The following is a 21,057-nucleotide window of genomic DNA, read 5'->3' as shown; positions in this document are numbered from 1 at the left end:
CGAGGACCAAGGCGTCCCCTGGCTGCAGCGTGCCCGTGCCCGTGCCCGTGCCCGAGCCCGAGCCCGAGCCCGAGCCCGAGATAGAAGGCGGAAAACTTTGGCCCTCGATCCCCTCCCTGCGGACGGTGATGTCCATCTCAGCGTGCTGATGTTGGCCCAGTTGTATCCCGTCCCGAGTGGGTCTGGATACCCAGTGTGATACGGGACAGGAAGGGCCTCATGGGGTCCTGTGGGGCATGGCACCCAGACCCTCTGTGGCGGGCGCAAAAGTAAACGAAACACACGCCGAACCGGAAGTGGAGCTGGAACTCGGGATGTGCGGCCCGCCTACGTTGCGCTTCCTTGTCTGGCTCCGGGACCAGACACTAATCGGGAAATTCTCCGTCCTGTCTGCAGAATGCTGCCCCTGACAGGGTGGCCGCCTCCTCCCCCTTTCCCCTCTGTCCACGTTGCTGGGCCCGGGGCCTCCGACGGGGCAGCGGCAACGGGTCCTGGGTTCCCCCGGGATCCCACCGGCGGACCTGGGTCCCGCAAGGAGGGCAGAGTTTCGGGGGCCGGACGCCCTGGATGGGGTAGCTTCAGCTCCTGGTTCCGGAACATGGCGGCTGCCGAGGCCACGCCCCCAAGGCTGGGAAGCCCGGCCGGCCTGACAGCCAGGGGCTCCCGGGTGGGCGAGCTCGGCTCCCACCACCTCCTTTCGCTCCCGCACCTTACTCTGGCGGTGTTCCGGAGTTGGCCGCCCCCACCCCCACCCCCACCGGGAATCCTCTGAGTGAACCAGACCCACCCTTCGTCCCTTCACAGGCCCTTGCCCACGGTATCCACAGGCAGGGTTTGGAGGCCGTGCTCAAAAAGCTTCCGCTTGATGGCACTGTTGCTCCAGAAATGCCAACCACCCTTGCGAGCGTGGCCTCTCCCTCCGCCCTTTGTGGATCAAAAAAGGCCCAGGGAGGCCCAAGAGCCATCCAGGCCCTGCAAGTGGGGTTGGCTCTACTGGTCTACTGGGGTGTTGCGCGGAGGTGGTGTCTCTCTCCCCTTCGGGGCTTCTCGTGGGCAGAAGGCCGGTACATGTGCGGACAGCCAAAGGGATGCGTGTGTATCCGTGGCTCCATCTCCGCTTCGCTCTAGTCCACACTTCCTGGCGACCGGGGACCCTGTTTATGTCTGCGCACTTGGGGACCGGTACCCATACGGGTCTTCTCAGGCAGAAGCCTAGCTCTCTCAGGACACTGATTCAGAGCTCGAGGTGGCACGGGGACCCGCATGTCCCCTCTTGTTGCGTGGTTGTCTCTCTCCTGCTCTCCTCCAGCTACCTCAACGGGCCTAAGGGCTCCGGAGCAGGCCCAAGAGGGGCTAGGCCACGGGGACAGCGGGAGGAACTGACAGGGACCCGGGGAGCTGGGGTGGATTGTTCCTGCTCACCTCCAGGGGGGCTCGGGAAGTCACTCTGCCAGCGAGTGCCCTCGGGAGGTTGTGGTGGTAGGGGTCCTGGGCAGTGGAGGGGGGGAGGGTGGGGGAGGATGTGCGCGTATGCGTGCGGGTTTGAAGTCCATGGGACAGGTGCAGAGCTCAGTGTCTCCATCCACACAGATACAGGACCTTGGTGAGGGCCATTAGTTCAGCGGACCCTTCTGGGAAGCTCTCCACGGGAGTGTGTTCCGTACTCTACCCTCAAACCCCGGACTCGTTCGCACCTGTGTACTTACGTATTTACGTACGTAAGGGTGCGCGTGTGTCGTAAGGAGGTACGTGTACCAGGGACACACGTGCACTTGCGTATGTGTGCGTATGCGTGTATATTCACATAGACCGTTCCTTCTCTCGTACTTTTCCCCTGTGAGTGCGTTGGAGGTGCCACCGTGGAGGGAGATGTATTATCCCAGTCAAGGCAGAAGCCCTCACCGGTGCACCGTGGCGGCTCCTCACTTGTGCCTCCGCCTTGCGACCCCCTCCCTGCAGTGGGAAAGACGTGGGATTGTTGTGTGCGCGCGCTCGCGGGCTTGAATGCAGGTGAAAGCAAGCCGACGCACAGAGGGCCGTGTCCATCTCGCCTGCTCTGGGACCCCACCGGGCTGACGTAGCAATGTAGGCTCTTTTGCGTTCGTTGGCTCTCAGCGTTGTAGGTCCCCTGGCCTTGGTGTGTCTGTGCAGAGTCAGGTCCTGTCCTGCTAGATCCTCTCCTTTTCTTTTGCGACCACCAGCCAGGGTAGAGTGCCCTTGTCTCAGCTGGGGCGGGGTGCGGGATGCTGGGGGGAATGGCGGGGAGCAGGGAGGAGCCTGCCTTGTTTCACCTGTCCCTTGTCTTTGGACACTAGGGCCCTCTCTTCTTTCTGCCTCCCTTCCTCCCTGTCATCGATGGAGGCGCCGCGCGCCGAGGCGTGCAGAGTCGTAGTTACCCAGGCGCCAGGTGTGCGTGGTGGCGTCACCGGGGTTCGTTTTCCGGGCTCGGCGTCCACCCGGAGCAAAGCTGTGGGGTAGCCGAGCCCGGAAAACTCGCACCGCCCCCCCTCCGACTCCCCCCCCCCCCCCCCCCCGGTCCCAGGACACAAGGCCTCGTCCCCGGGAAGTCAGTGCAGTGGAGCTGTGTGCGGCCAGGGATGGGAGAGCTTGGTGACTGCTTACCAGCCCGTCATAGGAGCTGCCTGTCAGTGGAGGGTCTGCCTTTCCAGTTGCGGTGGAGGGCGCGGGCTTGCCAAGTTACCCATCGCTATCCCGCCACAGTCCCTCGGGTCCAGAGCCGAGGAGGAGAGCTCTGCGGCTATAAACGCTAAGGTGATGGCTGTGGTTCCCACGGAAGACAGATTGGTGGTGGGGGGAGGTATGATCCAGGTTTGACCCGACACGGTCCTTCCTGTAAGAGCTCCTTCCGTCCGACACCCGCGCAATTTCCAAAGGACGAGTGCGGTTGATTTTTCACACCCTGCTTTCCTCGGAAGTTTTGCTGGTCCCGGGGAGCTGGTACGAATAGTCACCGAAGACACTGTCGAGGTTGCCTGGGCCGGGGCTGCACGCGGCCCGTTGTTAACCAGCAGCGTGGCGGTCCCTCACTGAGTGAAGGGCGTTGGGCTCTCTCTCTCGTTGCAGAGGAGGCAGAGCGCGGAAGGAAAGGTGGAGAAGGGACATCATCGGGGACGTCGGTCCATCTCTAGGCGCTGGTGTTCTGGGTGAGTGAGTGCTTTCTGTTCCCTTCCTTCTCCTCTTCCAAAAGAGTTTATTTCATCATGGGAAAGAGGCAGTGATTCTGGTATGTCGGCAAGCCTCGAGGAGGAGAGACTCCCAAGGTAGGTTCCCGGCAGCGGGGGGACACTGGTGTACTAGGCCGGAGTTTTCCGCCGTGGCAGAGAAAGGCTCTCGAGGCAGGTCGTGATTGTGGAGTGGGAAGGAAGAGATGCTTGGACGAGCATGTGGATCATCCGTGTACATGCGGGCGATCGGCACGTGGAAACTGAGGTCAGTGTCCTGCAGGACCGGGGAGAGTGGAGAGGAATTGGGCCCGAGCCAGGGCCTGGGGCGTGTGCACCTGCGACCGGGACCCAGATTGGCCTCCAGCTTCTGTGGAGCTTAACTGCCAGCGACGTGATCATTCGGCCGCCCACCTCACCCACGAGAAGCCGCGGTCTCAGCCCCAAGGGGGCACAGGCGGTTGGTGACCCTTTGAGGAGATCCAGGCCTGTTAGGCCTTTGGCCTTTTGTGCTGTGAGGGCAGGAGCCCCGTATGCCTGTTCCTCCCCTCGCCTCCTGAGCACCCTTGGGCCCAGCTCGCTCCACCCTGGCACTCGCCCAGGCCGGGAAGGCCATGGGAGGGCGCTCTTGCTGGATTATTGAGAGGTTGCGCCGGCTGGACGTTTGGGAAGGGGGATGCGGACGAGACTGGGTGACCCGTGAGATTGTGTCTCGCCAGGCACGGGCCGGATGTGACTCGAACTCTGTGCCCACACTCAGTGTGTTTCCCAAGGTCTTCGGCTTGGGAACCGATTGCTAAAGATACAGCTGCAGGTCCACTGCTGGGTGCCTCGATGGGGGAGTCCTCGCTTTTTTGTGGTGAAGGCAGCTTGAGAGGACCCCTCAGAGACCAGGCCACTCAGGGTGGCGTACAAGGGTTTGAGGCGCCCGCCCGTCCCCCGTCCCCCGTCCCGCCAAAGTGGCCAAGATGTTGAGGCACCTTGCTTTTCGCCTGCCAGGTTGGAGCCTGCTTGGCATTTCTTTTTTTCGTCAGCGAAGGGCGGAGGGAGAGGACTGGGGAGAGGCAGGTTGCTGTTTCTGGTGCGATGCTGCCATCAAGAGGAACAGGTCCGCCAGTCGCCAGCCTCGCGGACCCTGTGCTGTCCCTTCCTGGGGAGGAGTGGCAGGGGCGTACAGTCGGGAACAAGGGCCCGGCCCGTGCCCCGGGAAATCAAGAGCTCCGCCAGCGAAGGGGCAGGAGGTGTGACCCGAGGCCTTAGAAGCTCCAGAGACGGGCACCGGGGGAAGGCGCTCGGCCCCCGTCCCGTCCCCCCACACACACCCCCCCCCCCCGGCCCCCCTCCGCCGGTGCCTGGCTTGTAGGGTAGAGGAAGTGGAGGCTCCGGGACTCTGGCGGCCGCCATGTCTGGGCGGGACTAGAGGAAGCTGCTCGGTTGGAGCCCAGGCCAGGCCAGGGGCCGCCCTGGGCTGCCCCGGGGCCGCGGGCTTTTGGCCGCGTGCGTGCCCCTTCCCCTGGGAGTAAGAGCAGGTCCGGCCTGGGCAGGCCCAGGGCCCCCGAAGCCTCTCTGGGCCGCGTTGAGCCCAGCCAGAGTTGTGCTGCCATTGGCAGCAGTGGCGGAGTCCGGCCCAGTGCCGCTTTTCTGTCCAGCTCGGGGATGACGTGGGGAGCCTGGCTACCCAGTGCCAAGGGGGCCCGAGGCCCAGCGAGGGCTCGCAGTCGGAGTCCAGAGGGGAACGGCGCTCTCAGGACCAAGGAGACACTGCAGAAGGAGCCCTTCTCCTGAGCCAAGAATTTCTGCCATTTCCCGGGGTGTCCAGGATTCTGGCACAGGCCTGTCGTGTCCTGTCCCCAGGGCTCCCGGACCCACCTCCTCGAGAGGACAGCACAGGAGAGGAGCCGGGCCGAGCGGACCCCTGGGCCATGCCTTTGCAGACTTCGGCTTTGTCCCGAAGAGGCCCCGAGCCTCACTTCAGCGATGAGAAGGAAGGGCCCTGGCTTCCATTCAGCCCTGGCTCTCCAGGTCTTGACCCTGTGGCCCTGTGCTTGCGGCCGCAGCCCAGCGGGGAAATCAAGAAGAGGTCTCAAGACGCTGCGTAAGGCCCACCTCTGTTGGACTGAGCGAAAGGCGCGCGCGCGCGCGCGCGCCCCCCCCCCCCCCCACCTCCCCTATCACCACCCCTCATCCAGCTTGTCTCCCAAGTGCATACTCCGGGCACACGACCGTTCCTTCTAGACCCTGACTGTCCCCACGGGCCTCTTCTGGAGCAAGCCCTGCGGTGGCTCGTTCCTGCGCTTTGCCCAGCTCTTAACCTGCCTGGGGGTCAGCAGGCTTGCGGGGCCGGGGGTGGCTGTAGCGGTGGTGCTGGTGGTTTGGTGGTAACGTACCGGGCGAGGCTTCGAACTCCAGGAACAAGTCTCCAGGCTGGACCCCTCCCTCCACACATTCCACTTGGCTTTCACCCCTCTTGGAAGGTTGCTGACACCCGCCCCCTGCCCCTTCTTTCACACTTGGGAGCCGGCCGAAACTCTGCCAACAGGCGGTCTCACGTGGGCAGAGCCCTTCCTTGGGGCCAGGGCCTGGCCTCCCTGATCTGACTGGTTCCCTGGCCCCAGGTGGTCTCAGTGTGCCCCCCTGGCTAGGGTCAGCGGCTGCCCCTGCGAACCTTGGGCCCCGTGGGAAAAATCTCCGGCGTCCCCCCAAACAAGAGGACCCGGGTCGTCCACGACGAGGGAGGCCCCCCGAGGACCAAGGCGTCCCCTGGCTGCAGCGTGCCCGTGCCCGTGCCCGTGCCCGAGCCCGAGCCCGAGCCCGAGCCCGAGATAGAAGGCGGAAAACTTTGGCCCTCGATCCCCTCCCTGCGGACGGTGATGTCCATCTCAGCGTGCTGATGTTGGCCCAGTTGTATCCCGTCCCGAGTGGGTCTGGATACCCAGTGTGATACGGGACAGGAAGGGCCTCATGGGGTCCTGTGGGGCATGGCACCCAGACCCTCTGTGGCGGGCGCAAAAGTAAACGAAACACACGCCGAACCGGAAGTGGAGCTGGAACTCGGGATGTGCGGCCCGCCTACGTTGCGCTTCCTTGTCTGGCTCCGGGACCAGACACTAATCGGGAAATTCTCCGTCCTGTCTGCAGAATGCTGCCCCTGACAGGGTGGCCGCCTCCTCCCCCTTTCCCCTCTGTCCACGTTGCTGGGCCCGGGGCCTCCGACGGGGCAGCGGCAACGGGTCCTGGGTTCCCCCGGGATCCCACCGGCGGACCTGGGTCCCGCAAGGAGGGCAGAGTTTCGGGGGCCGGACGCCCTGGATGGGGTAGCTTCAGCTCCTGGTTCCGGAACATGGCGGCTGCCGAGGCCACGCCCCCAAGGCTGGGAAGCCCGGCCGGCCTGACAGCCAGGGGCTCCCGGGTGGGCGAGCTCGGCTCCCACCACCTCCTTTCGCTCCCGCACCTTACTCTGGCGGTGTTCCGGAGTTGGCCGCCCCCACCCCCACCCCCACCGGGAATCCTCTGAGTGAACCAGACCCACCCTTCGTCCCTTCACAGGCCCTTGCCCACGGTATCCACAGGCAGGGTTTGGAGGCCGTGCTCAAAAAGCTTCCGCTTGATGGCACTGTTGCTCCAGAAATGCCAACCACCCTTGCGAGCGTGGCCTCTCCCTCCGCCCTTTGTGGATCAAAAAAGGCCCAGGGAGGCCCAAGAGCCATCCAGGCCCTGCAAGTGGGGTTGGCTCTACTGGTCTACTGGGGTGTTGCGCGGAGGTGGTGTCTCTCTCCCCTTCGGGGCTTCTCGTGGGCAGAAGGCCGGTACATGTGCGGACAGCCAAAGGGATGCGTGTGTATCCGTGGCTCCATCTCCGCTTCGCTCTAGTCCACACTTCCTGGCGACCGGGGACCCTGTTTATGTCTGCGCACTTGGGGACCGGTACCCATACGGGTCTTCTCAGGCAGAAGCCTAGCTCTCTCAGGACACTGATTCAGAGCTCGAGGTGGCACGGGGACCCGCATGTCCCCTCTTGTTGCGTGGTTGTCTCTCTCCTGCTCTCCTCCAGCTACCTCAACGGGCCTAAGGGCTCCGGAGCAGGCCCAAGAGGGGCTAGGCCACGGGGACAGCGGGAGGAACTGACAGGGACCCGGGGAGCTGGGGTGGATTGTTCCTGCTCACCTCCAGGGGGGCTCGGGAAGTCACTCTGCCAGCGAGTGCCCTCGGGAGGTTGTGGTGGTAGGGGTCCTGGGCAGTGGAGGGGGGGAGGGTGGGGGAGGATGTGCGCGTATGCGTGCGGGTTTGAAGTCCATGGGACAGGTGCAGAGCTCAGTGTCTCCATCCACACAGATACAGGACCTTGGTGAGGGCCATTAGTTCAGCGGACCCTTCTGGGAAGCTCTCCACGGGAGTGTGTTCCGTACTCTACCCTCAAACCCCGGACTCGTTCGCACCTGTGTACTTACGTATTTACGTACGTAAGGGTGCGCGTGTGTCGTAAGGAGGTACGTGTACCAGGGACACACGTGCACTTGCGTATGTGTGCGTATGCGTGTATATTCACATAGACCGTTCCTTCTCTCGTACTTTTCCCCTGTGAGTGCGTTGGAGGTGCCACCGTGGAGGGAGATGTATTATCCCAGTCAAGGCAGAAGCCCTCACCGGTGCACCGTGGCGGCTCCTCACTTGTGCCTCCGCCTTGCGACCCCCTCCCTGCAGTGGGAAAGACGTGGGATTGTTGTGTGCGCGCGCTCGCGGGCTTGAATGCAGGTGAAAGCAAGCCGACGCACAGAGGGCCGTGTCCATCTCGCCTGCTCTGGGACCCCACCGGGCTGACGTAGCAATGTAGGCTCTTTTGCGTTCGTTGGCTCTCAGCGTTGTAGGTCCCCTGGCCTTGGTGTGTCTGTGCAGAGTCAGGTCCTGTCCTGCTAGATCCTCTCCTTTTCTTTTGCGACCACCAGCCAGGGTAGAGTGCCCTTGTCTCAGCTGGGGCGGGGTGCGGGATGCTGGGGGGAATGGCGGGGAGCAGGGAGGAGCCTGCCTTGTTTCACCTGTCCCTTGTCTTTGGACACTAGGGCCCTCTCTTCTTTCTGCCTCCCTTCCTCCCTGTCATCGATGGAGGCGCCGCGCGCCGAGGCGTGCAGAGTCGTAGTTACCCAGGCGCCAGGTGTGCGTGGTGGCGTCACCGGGGTTCGTTTTCCGGGCTCGGCGTCCACCCGGAGCAAAGCTGTGGGGTAGCCGAGCCCGGAAAACTCGCACCGCCCCCCCTCCGACTCCCCCCCCCCCCCCCCCGGTCCCAGGACACAAGGCCTCGTCCCCGGGAAGTCAGTGCAGTGGAGCTGTGTGCGGCCAGGGATGGGAGAGCTTGGTGACTGCTTACCAGCCCGTCATAGGAGCTGCCTGTCAGTGGAGGGTCTGCCTTTCCAGTTGCGGTGGAGGGCGCGGGCTTGCCAAGTTACCCATCGCTATCCCGCCACAGTCCCTCGGGTCCAGAGCCGAGGAGGAGAGCTCTGCGGCTATAAACGCTAAGGTGATGGCTGTGGTTCCCACGGAAGACAGATTGGTGGTGGGGGGAGGTATGATCCAGGTTTGACCCGACACGGTCCTTCCTGTAAGAGCTCCTTCCGTCCGACACCCGCGCAATTTCCAAAGGACGAGTGCGGTTGATTTTTCACACCCTGCTTTCCTCGGAAGTTTTGCTGGTCCCGGGGAGCTGGTACGAATAGTCACCGAAGACACTGTCGAGGTTGCCTGGGCCGGGGCTGCACGCGGCCCGTTGTTAACCAGCAGCGTGGCGGTCCCTCACTGAGTGAAGGGCGTTGGGCTCTCTCTCTCGTTGCAGAGGAGGCAGAGCGCGGAAGGAAAGGTGGAGAAGGGACATCATCGGGGACGTCGGTCCATCTCTAGGCGCTGGTGTTCTGGGTGAGTGAGTGCTTTCTGTTCCCTTCCTTCTCCTCTTCCAAAAGAGTTTATTTCATCATGGGAAAGAGGCAGTGATTCTGGTATGTCGGCAAGCCTCGAGGAGGAGAGACTCCCAAGGTAGGTTCCCGGCAGCGGGGGGACACTGGTGTACTAGGCCGGAGTTTTCCGCCGTGGCAGAGAAAGGCTCTCGAGGCAGGTCGTGATTGTGGAGTGGGAAGGAAGAGATGCTTGGACGAGCATGTGGATCATCCGTGTACATGCGGGCGATCGGCACGTGGAAACTGAGGTCAGTGTCCTGCAGGACCGGGGAGAGTGGAGAGGAATTGGGCCCGAGCCAGGGCCTGGGGCGTGTGCACCTGCGACCGGGACCCAGATTGGCCTCCAGCTTCTGTGGAGCTTAACTGCCAGCGACGTGATCATTCGGCCGCCCACCTCACCCACGAGAAGCCGCGGTCTCAGCCCCAAGGGGGCACAGGCGGTTGGTGACCCTTTGAGGAGATCCAGGCCTGTTAGGCCTTTGGCCTTTTGTGCTGTGAGGGCAGGAGCCCCGTATGCCTGTTCCTCCCCTCGCCTCCTGAGCACCCTTGGGCCCAGCTCGCTCCACCCTGGCACTCGCCCAGGCCGGGAAGGCCATGGGAGGGCGCTCTTGCTGGATTATTGAGAGGTTGCGCCGGCTGGACGTTTGGGAAGGGGGATGCGGACGAGACTGGGTGACCCGTGAGATTGTGTCTCGCCAGGCACGGGCCGGATGTGACTCGAACTCTGTGCCCACACTCAGTGTGTTTCCCAAGGTCTTCGGCTTGGGAACCGATTGCTAAAGATACAGCTGCAGGTCCACTGCTGGGTGCCTCGATGGGGGAGTCCTCGCTTTTTTGTGGTGAAGGCAGCTTGAGAGGACCCCTCAGAGACCAGGCCACTCAGGGTGGCGTACAAGGGTTTGAGGCGCCCGCCCGTCCCCCGTCCCCCGTCCCCCGTCCCGCCAAAGTGGCCAAGATGTTGAGGCACCTTGCTTTTCGCCTGCCAGGTTGGAGCCTGCTTGGCATTTCTTTTTTTCGTCAGCGAAGGGCGGAGGGAGAGGACTGGGGAGAGGCAGGTTGCTGTTTCTGGTGCGATGCTGCCATCAAGAGGAACAGGTCCGCCAGTCGCCAGCCTCGCGGACCCTGTGCTGTCCCTTCCTGGGGAGGAGTGGCAGGGGCGTACAGTCGGGAACAAGGGCCCGGCCCGTGCCCCGGGAAATCAAGAGCTCCGCCAGCGAAGGGGCAGGAGGTGTGACCCGAGGCCTTAGAAGCTCCAGAGACGGGCACCGGGGGAAGGCGCTCGGCCCCCGTCCCGTCCCCCCACACACACCCCCCCCCCCCCGGCCCCCCTCCGCCGGTGCCTGGCTTGTAGGGTAGAGGAAGTGGAGGCTCCGGGACTCTGGCGGCCGCCATGTCTGGGCGGGACTAGAGGAAGCTGCTCGGTTGGAGCCCAGGCCAGGCCAGGGGCCGCCCTGGGCTGCCCCGGGGCCGCGGGCTTTTGGCCGCGTGCGTGCCCCTTCCCCTGGGAGTAAGAGCAGGTCCGGCCTGGGCAGGCCCAGGGCCCCCGAAGCCTCTCTGGGCCGCGTTGAGCCCAGCCAGAGTTGTGCTGCCATTGGCAGCAGTGGCGGAGTCCGGCCCAGTGCCGCTTTTCTGTCCAGCTCGGGGATGACGTGGGGAGCCTGGCTACCCAGTGCCAAGGGGGCCCGAGGCCCAGCGAGGGCTCGCAGTCGGAGTCCAGAGGGGAACGGCGCTCTCAGGACCAAGGAGACACTGCAGAAGGAGCCCTTCTCCTGAGCCAAGAATTTCTGCCATTTCCCGGGGTGTCCAGGATTCTGGCACAGGCCTGTCGTGTCCTGTCCCCAGGGCTCCCGGACCCACCTCCTCGAGAGGACAGCACAGGAGAGGAGCCGGGCCGAGCGGACCCCTGGGCCATGCCTTTGCAGACTTCGGCTTTGTCCCGAAGAGGCCCCGAGCCTCACTTCAGCGATGAGAAGGAAGGGCCCTGGCTTCCATTCAGCCCTGGCTCTCCAGGTCTTGACCCTGTGGCCCTGTGCTTGCGGCCGCAGCCCAGCGGGGAAATCAAGAAGAGGTCTCAAGACGCTGCGTAAGGCCCACCTCTGTTGGACTGAGCGAAAGGCGCGCGCGCGCGCGCGCCCCCCCCCCCCCCCCCCACCTCCCCTATCACCACCCCTCATCCAGCTTGTCTCCCAAGTGCATACTCCGGGCACACGACCGTTCCTTCTAGACCCTGACTGTCCCCACGGGCCTCTTCTGGAGCAAGCCCTGCGGTGGCTCGTTCCTGCGCTTTGCCCAGCTCTTAACCTGCCTGGGGGTCAGCAGGCTTGCGGGGCCGGGGGTGGCTGTAGCGGTGGTGCTGGTGGTTTGGTGGTAACGTACCGGGCGAGGCTTCGAACTCCAGGAACAAGTCTCCAGGCTGGACCCCTCCCTCCACACATTCCACTTGGCTTTCACCCCTCTTGGAAGGTTGCTGACACCCGCCCCCTGCCCCTTCTTTCACACTTGGGAGCCGGCCGAAACTCTGCCAACAGGCGGTCTCACGTGGGCAGAGCCCTTCCTTGGGGCCAGGGCCTGGCCTCCCTGATCTGACTGGTTCCCTGGCCCCAGGTGGTCTCAGTGTGCCCCCCTGGCTAGGGTCAGCGGCTGCCCCTGCGAACCTTGGGCCCCGTGGGAAAAATCTCCGGCGTCCCCCCAAACAAGAGGACCCGGGTCGTCCACGACGAGGGAGGCCCCCCGAGGACCAAGGCGTCCCCTGGCTGCAGCGTGCCCGTGCCCGTGCCCGTGCCCGAGCCCGAGCCCGAGCCCGAGCCCGAGATAGAAGGCGGAAAACTTTGGCCCTCGATCCCCTCCCTGCGGACGGTGATGTCCATCTCAGCGTGCTGATGTTGGCCCAGTTGTATCCCGTCCCGAGTGGGTCTGGATACCCAGTGTGATACGGGACAGGAAGGGCCTCATGGGGTCCTGTGGGGCATGGCACCCAGACCCTCTGTGGCGGGCGCAAAAGTAAACGAAACACACGCCGAACCGGAAGTGGAGCTGGAACTCGGGATGTGCGGCCCGCCTACGTTGCGCTTCCTTGTCTGGCTCCGGGACCAGACACTAATCGGGAAATTCTCCGTCCTGTCTGCAGAATGCTGCCCCTGACAGGGTGGCCGCCTCCTCCCCCTTTCCCCTCTGTCCACGTTGCTGGGCCCGGGGCCTCCGACGGGGCAGCGGCAACGGGTCCTGGGTTCCCCCGGGATCCCACCGGCGGACCTGGGTCCCGCAAGGAGGGCAGAGTTTCGGGGGCCGGACGCCCTGGATGGGGTAGCTTCAGCTCCTGGTTCCGGAACATGGCGGCTGCCGAGGCCACGCCCCCAAGGCTGGGAAGCCCGGCCGGCCTGACAGCCAGGGGCTCCCGGGTGGGCGAGCTCGGCTCCCACCACCTCCTTTCGCTCCCGCACCTTACTCTGGCGGTGTTCCGGAGTTGGCCGCCCCCACCCCCACCCCCACCGGGAATCCTCTGAGTGAACCAGACCCACCCTTCGTCCCTTCACAGGCCCTTGCCCACGGTATCCACAGGCAGGGTTTGGAGGCCGTGCTCAAAAAGCTTCCGCTTGATGGCACTGTTGCTCCAGAAATGCCAACCACCCTTGCGAGCGTGGCCTCTCCCTCCGCCCTTTGTGGATCAAAAAAGGCCCAGGGAGGCCCAAGAGCCATCCAGGCCCTGCAAGTGGGGTTGGCTCTACTGGTCTACTGGGGTGTTGCGCGGAGGTGGTGTCTCTCTCCCCTTCGGGGCTTCTCGTGGGCAGAAGGCCGGTACATGTGCGGACAGCCAAAGGGATGCGTGTGTATCCGTGGCTCCATCTCCGCTTCGCTCTAGTCCACACTTCCTGGCGACCGGGGACCCTGTTTATGTCTGCGCACTTGGGGACCGGTACCCATACGGGTCTTCTCAGGCAGAAGCCTAGCTCTCTCAGGACACTGATTCAGAGCTCGAGGTGGCACGGGGACCCGCATGTCCCCTCTTGTTGCGTGGTTGTCTCTCTCCTGCTCTCCTCCAGCTACCTCAACGGGCCTAAGGGCTCCGGAGCAGGCCCAAGAGGGGCTAGGCCACGGGGACAGCGGGAGGAACTGACAGGGACCCGGGGAGCTGGGGTGGATTGTTCCTGCTCACCTCCAGGGGGGCTCGGGAAGTCACTCTGCCAGCGAGTGCCCTCGGGAGGTTGTGGTGGTAGGGGTCCTGGGCAGTGGAGGGGGGGAGGGTGGGGGAGGATGTGCGCGTATGCGTGCGGGTTTGAAGTCCATGGGACAGGTGCAGAGCTCAGTGTCTCCATCCACACAGATACAGGACCTTGGTGAGGGCCATTAGTTCAGCGGACCCTTCTGGGAAGCTCTCCACGGGAGTGTGTTCCGTACTCTACCCTCAAACCCCGGACTCGTTCGCACCTGTGTACTTACGTATTTACGTACGTAAGGGTGCGCGTGTGTCGTAAGGAGGTACGTGTACCAGGGACACACGTGCACTTGCGTATGTGTGCGTATGCGTGTATATTCACATAGACCGTTCCTTCTCTCGTACTTTTCCCCTGTGAGTGCGTTGGAGGTGCCACCGTGGAGGGAGATGTATTATCCCAGTCAAGGCAGAAGCCCTCACCGGTGCACCGTGGCGGCTCCTCACTTGTGCCTCCGCCTTGCGACCCCCTCCCTGCAGTGGGAAAGACGTGGGATTGTTGTGTGCGCGCGCTCGCGGGCTTGAATGCAGGTGAAAGCAAGCCGACGCACAGAGGGCCGTGTCCATCTCGCCTGCTCTGGGACCCCACCGGGCTGACGTAGCAATGTAGGCTCTTTTGCGTTCGTTGGCTCTCAGCGTTGTAGGTCCCCTGGCCTTGGTGTGTCTGTGCAGAGTCAGGTCCTGTCCTGCTAGATCCTCTCCTTTTCTTTTGCGACCACCAGCCAGGGTAGAGTGCCCTTGTCTCAGCTGGGGCGGGGTGCGGGATGCTGGGGGGAATGGCGGGGAGCAGGGAGGAGCCTGCCTTGTTTCACCTGTCCCTTGTCTTTGGACACTAGGGCCCTCTCTTCTTTCTGCCTCCCTTCCTCCCTGTCATCGATGGAGGCGCCGCGCGCCGAGGCGTGCAGAGTCGTAGTTACCCAGGCGCCAGGTGTGCGTGGTGGCGTCACCGGGGTTCGTTTTCCGGGCTCGGCGTCCACCCGGAGCAAAGCTGTGGGGTAGCCGAGCCCGGAAAACTCGCACCGCCCCCCCTCCGACTCCCCCCCCCCCCCCCCCCCGGTCCCAGGACACAAGGCCTCGTCCCCGGGAAGTCAGTGCAGTGGAGCTGTGTGCGGCCAGGGATGGGAGAGCTTGGTGACTGCTTACCAGCCCGTCATAGGAGCTGCCTGTCAGTGGAGGGTCTGCCTTTCCAGTTGCGGTGGAGGGCGCGGGCTTGCCAAGTTACCCATCGCTATCCCGCCACAGTCCCTCGGGTCCAGAGCCGAGGAGGAGAGCTCTGCGGCTATAAACGCTAAGGTGATGGCTGTGGTTCCCACGGAAGACAGATTGGTGGTGGGGGGAGGTATGATCCAGGTTTGACCCGACACGGTCCTTCCTGTAAGAGCTCCTTCCGTCCGACACCCGCGCAATTTCCAAAGGACGAGTGCGGTTGATTTTTCACACCCTGCTTTCCTCGGAAGTTTTGCTGGTCCCGGGGAGCTGGTACGAATAGTCACCGAAGACACTGTCGAGGTTGCCTGGGCCGGGGCTGCACGCGGCCCGTTGTTAACCAGCAGCGTGGCGGTCCCTCACTGAGTGAAGGGCGTTGGGCTCTCTCTCTCGTTGCAGAGGAGGCAGAGCGCGGAAGGAAAGGTGGAGAAGGGACATCATCGGGGACGTCGGTCCATCTCTAGGCGCTGGTGTTCTGGGTGAGTGAGTGCTTTCTGTTCCCTTCCTTCTCCTCTTCCAAAAGAGTTTATTTCATCATGGGAAAGAGGCAGTGATTCTGGTATGTCGGCAAGCCTCGAGGAGGAGAGACTCCCAAGGTAGGTTCCCGGCAGCGGGGGGACACTGGTGTACTAGGCCGGAGTTTTCCGCCGTGGCAGAGAAAGGCTCTCGAGGCAGGTCGTGATTGTGGAGTGGGAAGGAAGAGATGCTTGGACGAGCATGTGGATCATCCGTGTACATGCGGGCGATCGGCACGTGGAAACTGAGGTCAGTGTCCTGCAGGACCGGGGAGAGTGGAGAGGAATTGGGCCCGAGCCAGGGCCTGGGGCGTGTGCACCTGCGACCGGGACCCAGATTGGCCTCCAGCTTCTGTGGAGCTTAACTGCCAGCGACGTGATCATTCGGCCGCCCACCTCACCCACGAGAAGCCGCGGTCTCAGCCCCAAGGGGGCACAGGCGGTTGGTGACCCTTTGAGGAGATCCAGGCCTGTTAGGCCTTTGGCCTTTTGTGCTGTGAGGGCAGGAGCCCCGTATGCCTGTTCCTCCCCTCGCCTCCTGAGCACCCTTGGGCCCAGCTCGCTCCACCCTGGCACTCGCCCAGGCCGGGAAGGCCATGGGAGGGCGCTCTTGCTGGATTATTGAGAGGTTGCGCCGGCTGGACGTTTGGGAAGGGGGATGCGGACGAGACTGGGTGACCCGTGAGATTGTGTCTCGCCAGGCACGGGCCGGATGTGACTCGAACTCTGTGCCCACACTCAGTGTGTTTCCCAAGGTCTTCGGCTTGGGAACCGATTGCTAAAGATACAGCTGCAGGTCCACTGCTGGGTGCCTCGATGGGGGAGTCCTCGCTTTTTTGTGGTGAAGGCAGCTTGAGAGGACCCCTCAGAGACCAGGCCACTCAGGGTGGCGTACAAGGGTTTGAGGCGCCCGCCCGTCCCCCGTCCCCCGTCCCGCCAAAGTGGCCAAGATGTTGAGGCACCTTGCTTTTCGCCTGCCAGGTTGGAGCCTGCTTGGCATTTCTTTTTTTCGTCAGCGAAGGGCGGAGGGAGAGGACTGGGGAGAGGCAGGTTGCTGTTTCTGGTGCGATGCTGCCATCAAGAGGAACAGGTCCGCCAGTCGCCAGCCTCGCGGACCCTGTGCTGTCCCTTCCTGGGGAGGAGTGGCAGGGGCGTACAGTCGGGAACAAGGGCCCGGCCCGTGCCCCGGGAAATCAAGAGCTCCGCCAGCGAAGGGGCAGGAGGTGTGACCCGAGGCCTTAGAAGCTCCAGAGACGGGCACCGGGGGAAGGCGCTCGGCCCCCGTCCCGTCCCCCCACACACACCCCCCCCCCCCGGCCCCCCTCCGCCGGTGCCTGGCTTGTAGGGTAGAGGAAGTGGAGGCTCCGGGACTCTGGCGGCCGCCATGTCTGGGCGGGACTAGAGGAAGCTGCTCGGTTGGAGCCCAGGCCAGGCCAGGGGCCGCCCTGGGCTGCCCCGGGGCCGCGGGCTTTTGGCCGCGTGCGTGCCCCTTCCCCTGGGAGTAAGAGCAGGTCCGGCCTGGGCAGGCCCAGGGCCCCCGAAGCCTCTCTGGGCCGCGTTGAGCCCAGCCAGAGTTGTGCTGCCATTGGCAGCAGTGGCGGAGTCCGGCCCAGTGCCGCTTTTCTGTCCAGCTCGGGGATGACGTGGGGAGCCTGGCTACCCAGTGCCAAGGGGGCCCGAGGCCCAGCGAGGGCTCGCAGTCGGAGTCCAGAGGGGAACGGCGCTCTCAGGACCAAGGAGACACTGCAGAAGGAGCCCTTCTCCTGAGCCAAGAATTTCTGCCATTTCCCGGGGTGTCCAGGATTCTGGCACAGGCCTGTCGTGTCCTGTCCCCAGGGCTCCCGGACCCACCTCCTCGAGAGGACAGCACAGGAGAGGAGCCGGGCCGAGCGGACCCCTGGGCCATGCCTTTGCAGACTTCGGCTTTGTCCCGAAGAGGCCCCGAGCCTCACTTCAGCGATGAGAAGGAAGGGCCCTGGCTTCCATTCAGCCCTGGCTCTCCAGGTCTTGACCCTGTGGCCCTGTGCTTGCGGCCGCAGCCCAGCGGGGAAATCAAGAAGAGGTCTCAAGACGCTGCGTAAGGCCCACCTCTGTTGGACTGAGCGAAAGGCGCGCGCGCGCGCGCGCCCCCCCCCCCCCCACCTCCCCTATCACCACCCCTCATCCAGCTTGTCTCCCAAGTGCATACTCCGGGCACACGACCGTTCCTTCTAGACCCTGACTGTCCCCACGGGCCTCTTCTGGAGCAAGCCCTGCGGTGGCTCGTTCCTGCGCTTTGCCCAGCTCTTAACCTGCCTGGGGGTCAGCAGGCTTGCGGGGCCGGGGGTGGCTGTAGCGGTGGTGCTGGTGGTTTGGTGGTAACGTACCGGGCGAGGCTTCGAACTCCAGGAACAAGTCTCCAGGCTGGACCCCTCCCTCCACACATTCCACTTGGCTTTCACCCCTCTTGGAAGGTTGCTGACACCCGCCCCCTGCCCCTTCTTTCACACTTGGGAGCCGGCCGAAACTCTGCCAACAGGCGGTCTCACGTGGGCAGAGCCCTTCCTTGGGGCCAGGGCCTGGCCTCCCTGATCTGACTGGTTCCCTGGCCCCAGGTGGTCTCAGTGTGCCCCCCTGGCTAGGGTCAGCGGCTGCCCCTGCGAACCTTGGGCCCCGTGGGAAAAATCTCCGGCGTCCCCCCAAACAAGAGGACCCGGGTCGTCCACGACGAGGGAGGCCCCCCGAGGACCAAGGCGTCCCCTGGCTGCAGCGTGCCCGTGCCCGTGCCCGTGCCCGAGCCCGAGCCCGAGCCCGAGCCCGAGATAGAAGGCGGAAAACTTTGGCCCTCGATCCCCTCCCTGCGGACGGTGATGTCCATCTCAGCGTGCTGATGTTGGCCCAGTTGTATCCCGTCCCGAGTGGGTCTGGATACCCAGTGTGATACGGGACAGGAAGGGCCTCATGGGGTCCTGTGGGGCATGGCACCCAGACCCTCTGTGGCGGGCGCAAAAGTAAACGAAACACACGCCGAACCGGAAGTGGAGCTGGAACTCGGGATGTGCGGCCCGCCTACGTTGCGCTTCCTTGTCTGGCTCCGGGACCAGACACTAATCGGGAAATTCTCCGTCCTGTCTGCAGAATGCTGCCCCTGACAGGGTGGCCGCCTCCTCCCCCTTTCCCCTCTGTCCACGTTGCTGGGCCCGGGGCCTCCGACGGGGCAGCGGCAACGGGTCCTGGGTTCCCCCGGGATCCCACCGGCGGACCTGGGTCCCGCAAGGAGGGCAGAGTTTCGGGGGCCGGACGCCCTGGATGGGGTAGCTTCAGCTCCTGGTTCCGGAACATGGCGGCTGCCGAGGCCACGCCCCCAAGGCTGGGAAGCCCGGCCGGCCTGACAGCCAGGGGCTCCCGGGTGGGCGAGCTCGGCTCCCACCACCTCCTTTCGCTCCCGCACCTTACTCTGGCGGTGTTCCGGAGTTGGCCGCCCCCACCCCCACCCCCACCGGGAATCCTCTGAGTGAACCAGACCCACCCTTCGTCCCTTCACAGGCCCTTGCCCACGGTATCCACAGGCAGGGTTTGGAGGCCGTGCTCAAAAAGCTTCCGCTTGATGGCACTGTTGCTCCAGAAATGCCAACCACCCTTGCGAGCGTGGCCTCTCCCTCCGCCCTTTGTGGATCAAAAAAGGCCCAGGGAGGCCCAAGAGCCATCCAGGCCCTGCAAGTGGGGTTGGCTCTACTGGTCTACTGGGGTGTTGCGCGGAGGTGGTGTCTCTCTCCCCTTCGGGGCTTCTCGTGGGCAGAAGGCCGGTACATGTGCGGACAGCCAAAGGGATGCGTGTGTATCCGTGGCTCCATCTCCGCTTCGCTCTAGTCCACACTTCCTGGCGACCGGGGACCCTGTTTATGTCTGCGCACTTGGGGACCGGTACCCATACGGGTCTTCTCAGGCAGAAGCCTAGCTCTCTCAGGACACTGATTCAGAGCTCGAGGTGGCACGGGGACCCGCATGTCCCCTCTTGTTGCGTGGTTGTCTCTCTCCTGCTCTCCTCCAGCTACCTCAACGGGCCTAAGGGCTCCGGAGCAGGCCCAAGAGGGGCTAGGCCACGGGGACAGCGGGAGGAACTGACAGGGACCCGGGGAGCTGGGGTGGATTGTTCCTGCTCACCTCCAGGGGGGCTCGGGAAGTCACTCTGCCAGCGAGTGCCCTCGGGAGGTTGTGGTGGTAGGGGTCCTGGGCAGTGGAGGGGGGGAGGGTGGGGGAGGATGTGCGCGTATGCGTGCGGGTTTGAAGTCCATGGGACAGGTGCAGAGCTCAGTGTCTCCATCCACACAGATACAGGACCTTGGTGAGGGCCATTAGTTCAGCGGACCCTTCTGGGAAGCTCTCCACGGGAGTGTGTTCCGTACTCTACCCTCAAACCCCGGACTCGTTCGCACCTGACGCAGCGCTCGACTGTGTACGTAAGGGTGCGCGTGTGTCGTAAGGAGGTACGTGTACCAGGGACACACGTGCACTTGCGTATGTGTGCGTATGCGTGTATATTCACATAGACCGTTCCTTCTCTCGTACTTTTCCCCTGTGAGTGCGTTGGAGGTGCCACCGTGGAGGGAGATGTATTATCCCAGTCAAGGCAGAAGCCCTCACCGGTGCACCGTGGCGGCTCCTCACTTGTGCCTCCGCCTTGCGACCCCCTCCCTGCAGTGGGAAAGACGTGGGATTGTTGTGTGCGCGCGCTCGCGGGCTTGAATGCAGGTGAAAGCAAGCCGACGCACAGAGGGCCGTGTCCATCTCGCCTGCTCTGGGACCCCACCGGGCTGACGTAGCAATGTAGGCTCTTTTGCGTTCGTTGGCTCTCAGCGTTGTAGGTCCCCTGGCCTTGGTGTGTCTGTGCAGAGTCAGGTCCTGTCCTGCTAGATCCTCTCCTTTTCTTTTGCGACCACCAGCCAGGGTAGAGTGCCCTTGTCTCAGCTGGGGCGGGGTGCGGGATGCTGGGGGGAATGGCGGGGAGCAGGGAGGAGCCTGCCTTGTTTCACCTGTCCCTTGTCTTTGGACACTAGGGCCCTCTCTTCTTTCTGCCTCCCTTCCTCCCTGTCATCGATGGAGGCGCCGCGCGCCGAGGCGTGCAGAGTCGTAGTTACCCAGGCGCCAGGTGTGCGTGGTGGCGTCACCGGGGTTCGTTTTCCGGGCTCGGCGTCCACCCGGAGCAAAGCTGTGGGGTAGCCGAGCCCGGAAAACTCGCACCGCCCCCCCTCCGACTCCCCCCCCCCCCCCCCCCCGGTCCCAGGACACAAGGCCTCGTCCCCGGGAAGTCAGTGCAGTGGAGCTGTGTGCGGCCAGGGATGGGAGAGCTTGGTGACTGCTTACCAGCCCGTCATAGGAGCTGCCTGTCAGTGGAGGGTCTGCCTTTCCAGTTGCGGTGGAGGGCGCGGGCTTGCCAAGTTACCCATCGCTATCCCGCCACAGTCCCTCGGGTCCAGAGCCGAGGAGGAGAGCTCTGCGGCTATAAACGCTAAGGTGATGGCTGTGGTTCCCACGGAAGACAGATTGGTGGTGGGGGGAGGTATGATCCAGGTTTGACCCGACACGGTCCTTCCTGTAAGAGCTCCTTCCGTCCGACACCCGCGCAATTTCCAAAGGACGAGTGCGGTTGATTTTTCACACCCTGCTTTCCTCGGAAGTTTTGCTGGTCCCGGGGAGCTGGTACGAATAGTCACCGAAGACACTGTCGAGGTTGCCTGGGCCGGGGCTGCACGCGGCCCGTTGTTAACCAGCAGCGTGGCGGTCCCTCACTGAGTGAAGGGCGTTGGGCTCTCTCTCTCGTTGCAGAGGAGGCAGAGCGCGGAAGGAAAGGTGGAGAAGGGACATCATCGGGGACGTCGGTCCATCTCTAGGCGCTGGTGTTCTGGGTGAGTGAGTGCTTTCTGTTCCCTTCCTTCTCCTCTTCCAAAAGAGTTTATTTCATCATGGGAAAGAGGCAGTGATTCTGGTATGTCGGCAAGCCTCGAGGAGGAGAGACTCCCAAG

At 63.9% G+C, this 21,057-nt stretch overlaps 1 long non-coding RNA gene across 2 annotated transcripts in view; it reads left to right on the top strand.

Moving 5' to 3' along the window:
* The window catches only part of LOC135320142 (uncharacterized), a 58,293-nt gene that overhangs the window by 7,868 nt on the left and 29,368 nt on the right, over nt 1–21,057 (top strand). Inside the window, exons 1-5 of one of the 2 annotated variants that reach the window (XR_010379375.1) lie at nt 1,723–1,745; nt 3,085–3,164; nt 9,007–9,086; nt 14,940–15,019; nt 20,861–20,940. This is a non-coding gene — a long non-coding RNA (uncharacterized LOC135320142). Of the gene's footprint in view, nt 1–1,722; nt 1,746–3,084; nt 3,165–9,006; nt 9,087–14,939; nt 15,020–20,860; nt 20,941–21,057 lie in introns of those variants that run through there. The other variant, XR_010379374.1, reaches the window with a different exon arrangement.

The sequence above is a fragment of the Camelus dromedarius genome, chromosome X, assembly GCF_036321535.1.
Source record: "Camelus dromedarius isolate mCamDro1 chromosome X, mCamDro1.pat, whole genome shotgun sequence".
Lineage (NCBI taxonomy): Eukaryota > Metazoa > Chordata > Mammalia > Artiodactyla > Camelidae > Camelus > Camelus dromedarius.
This window is presented reverse-complemented; position numbering and strand designations above follow the sequence as displayed.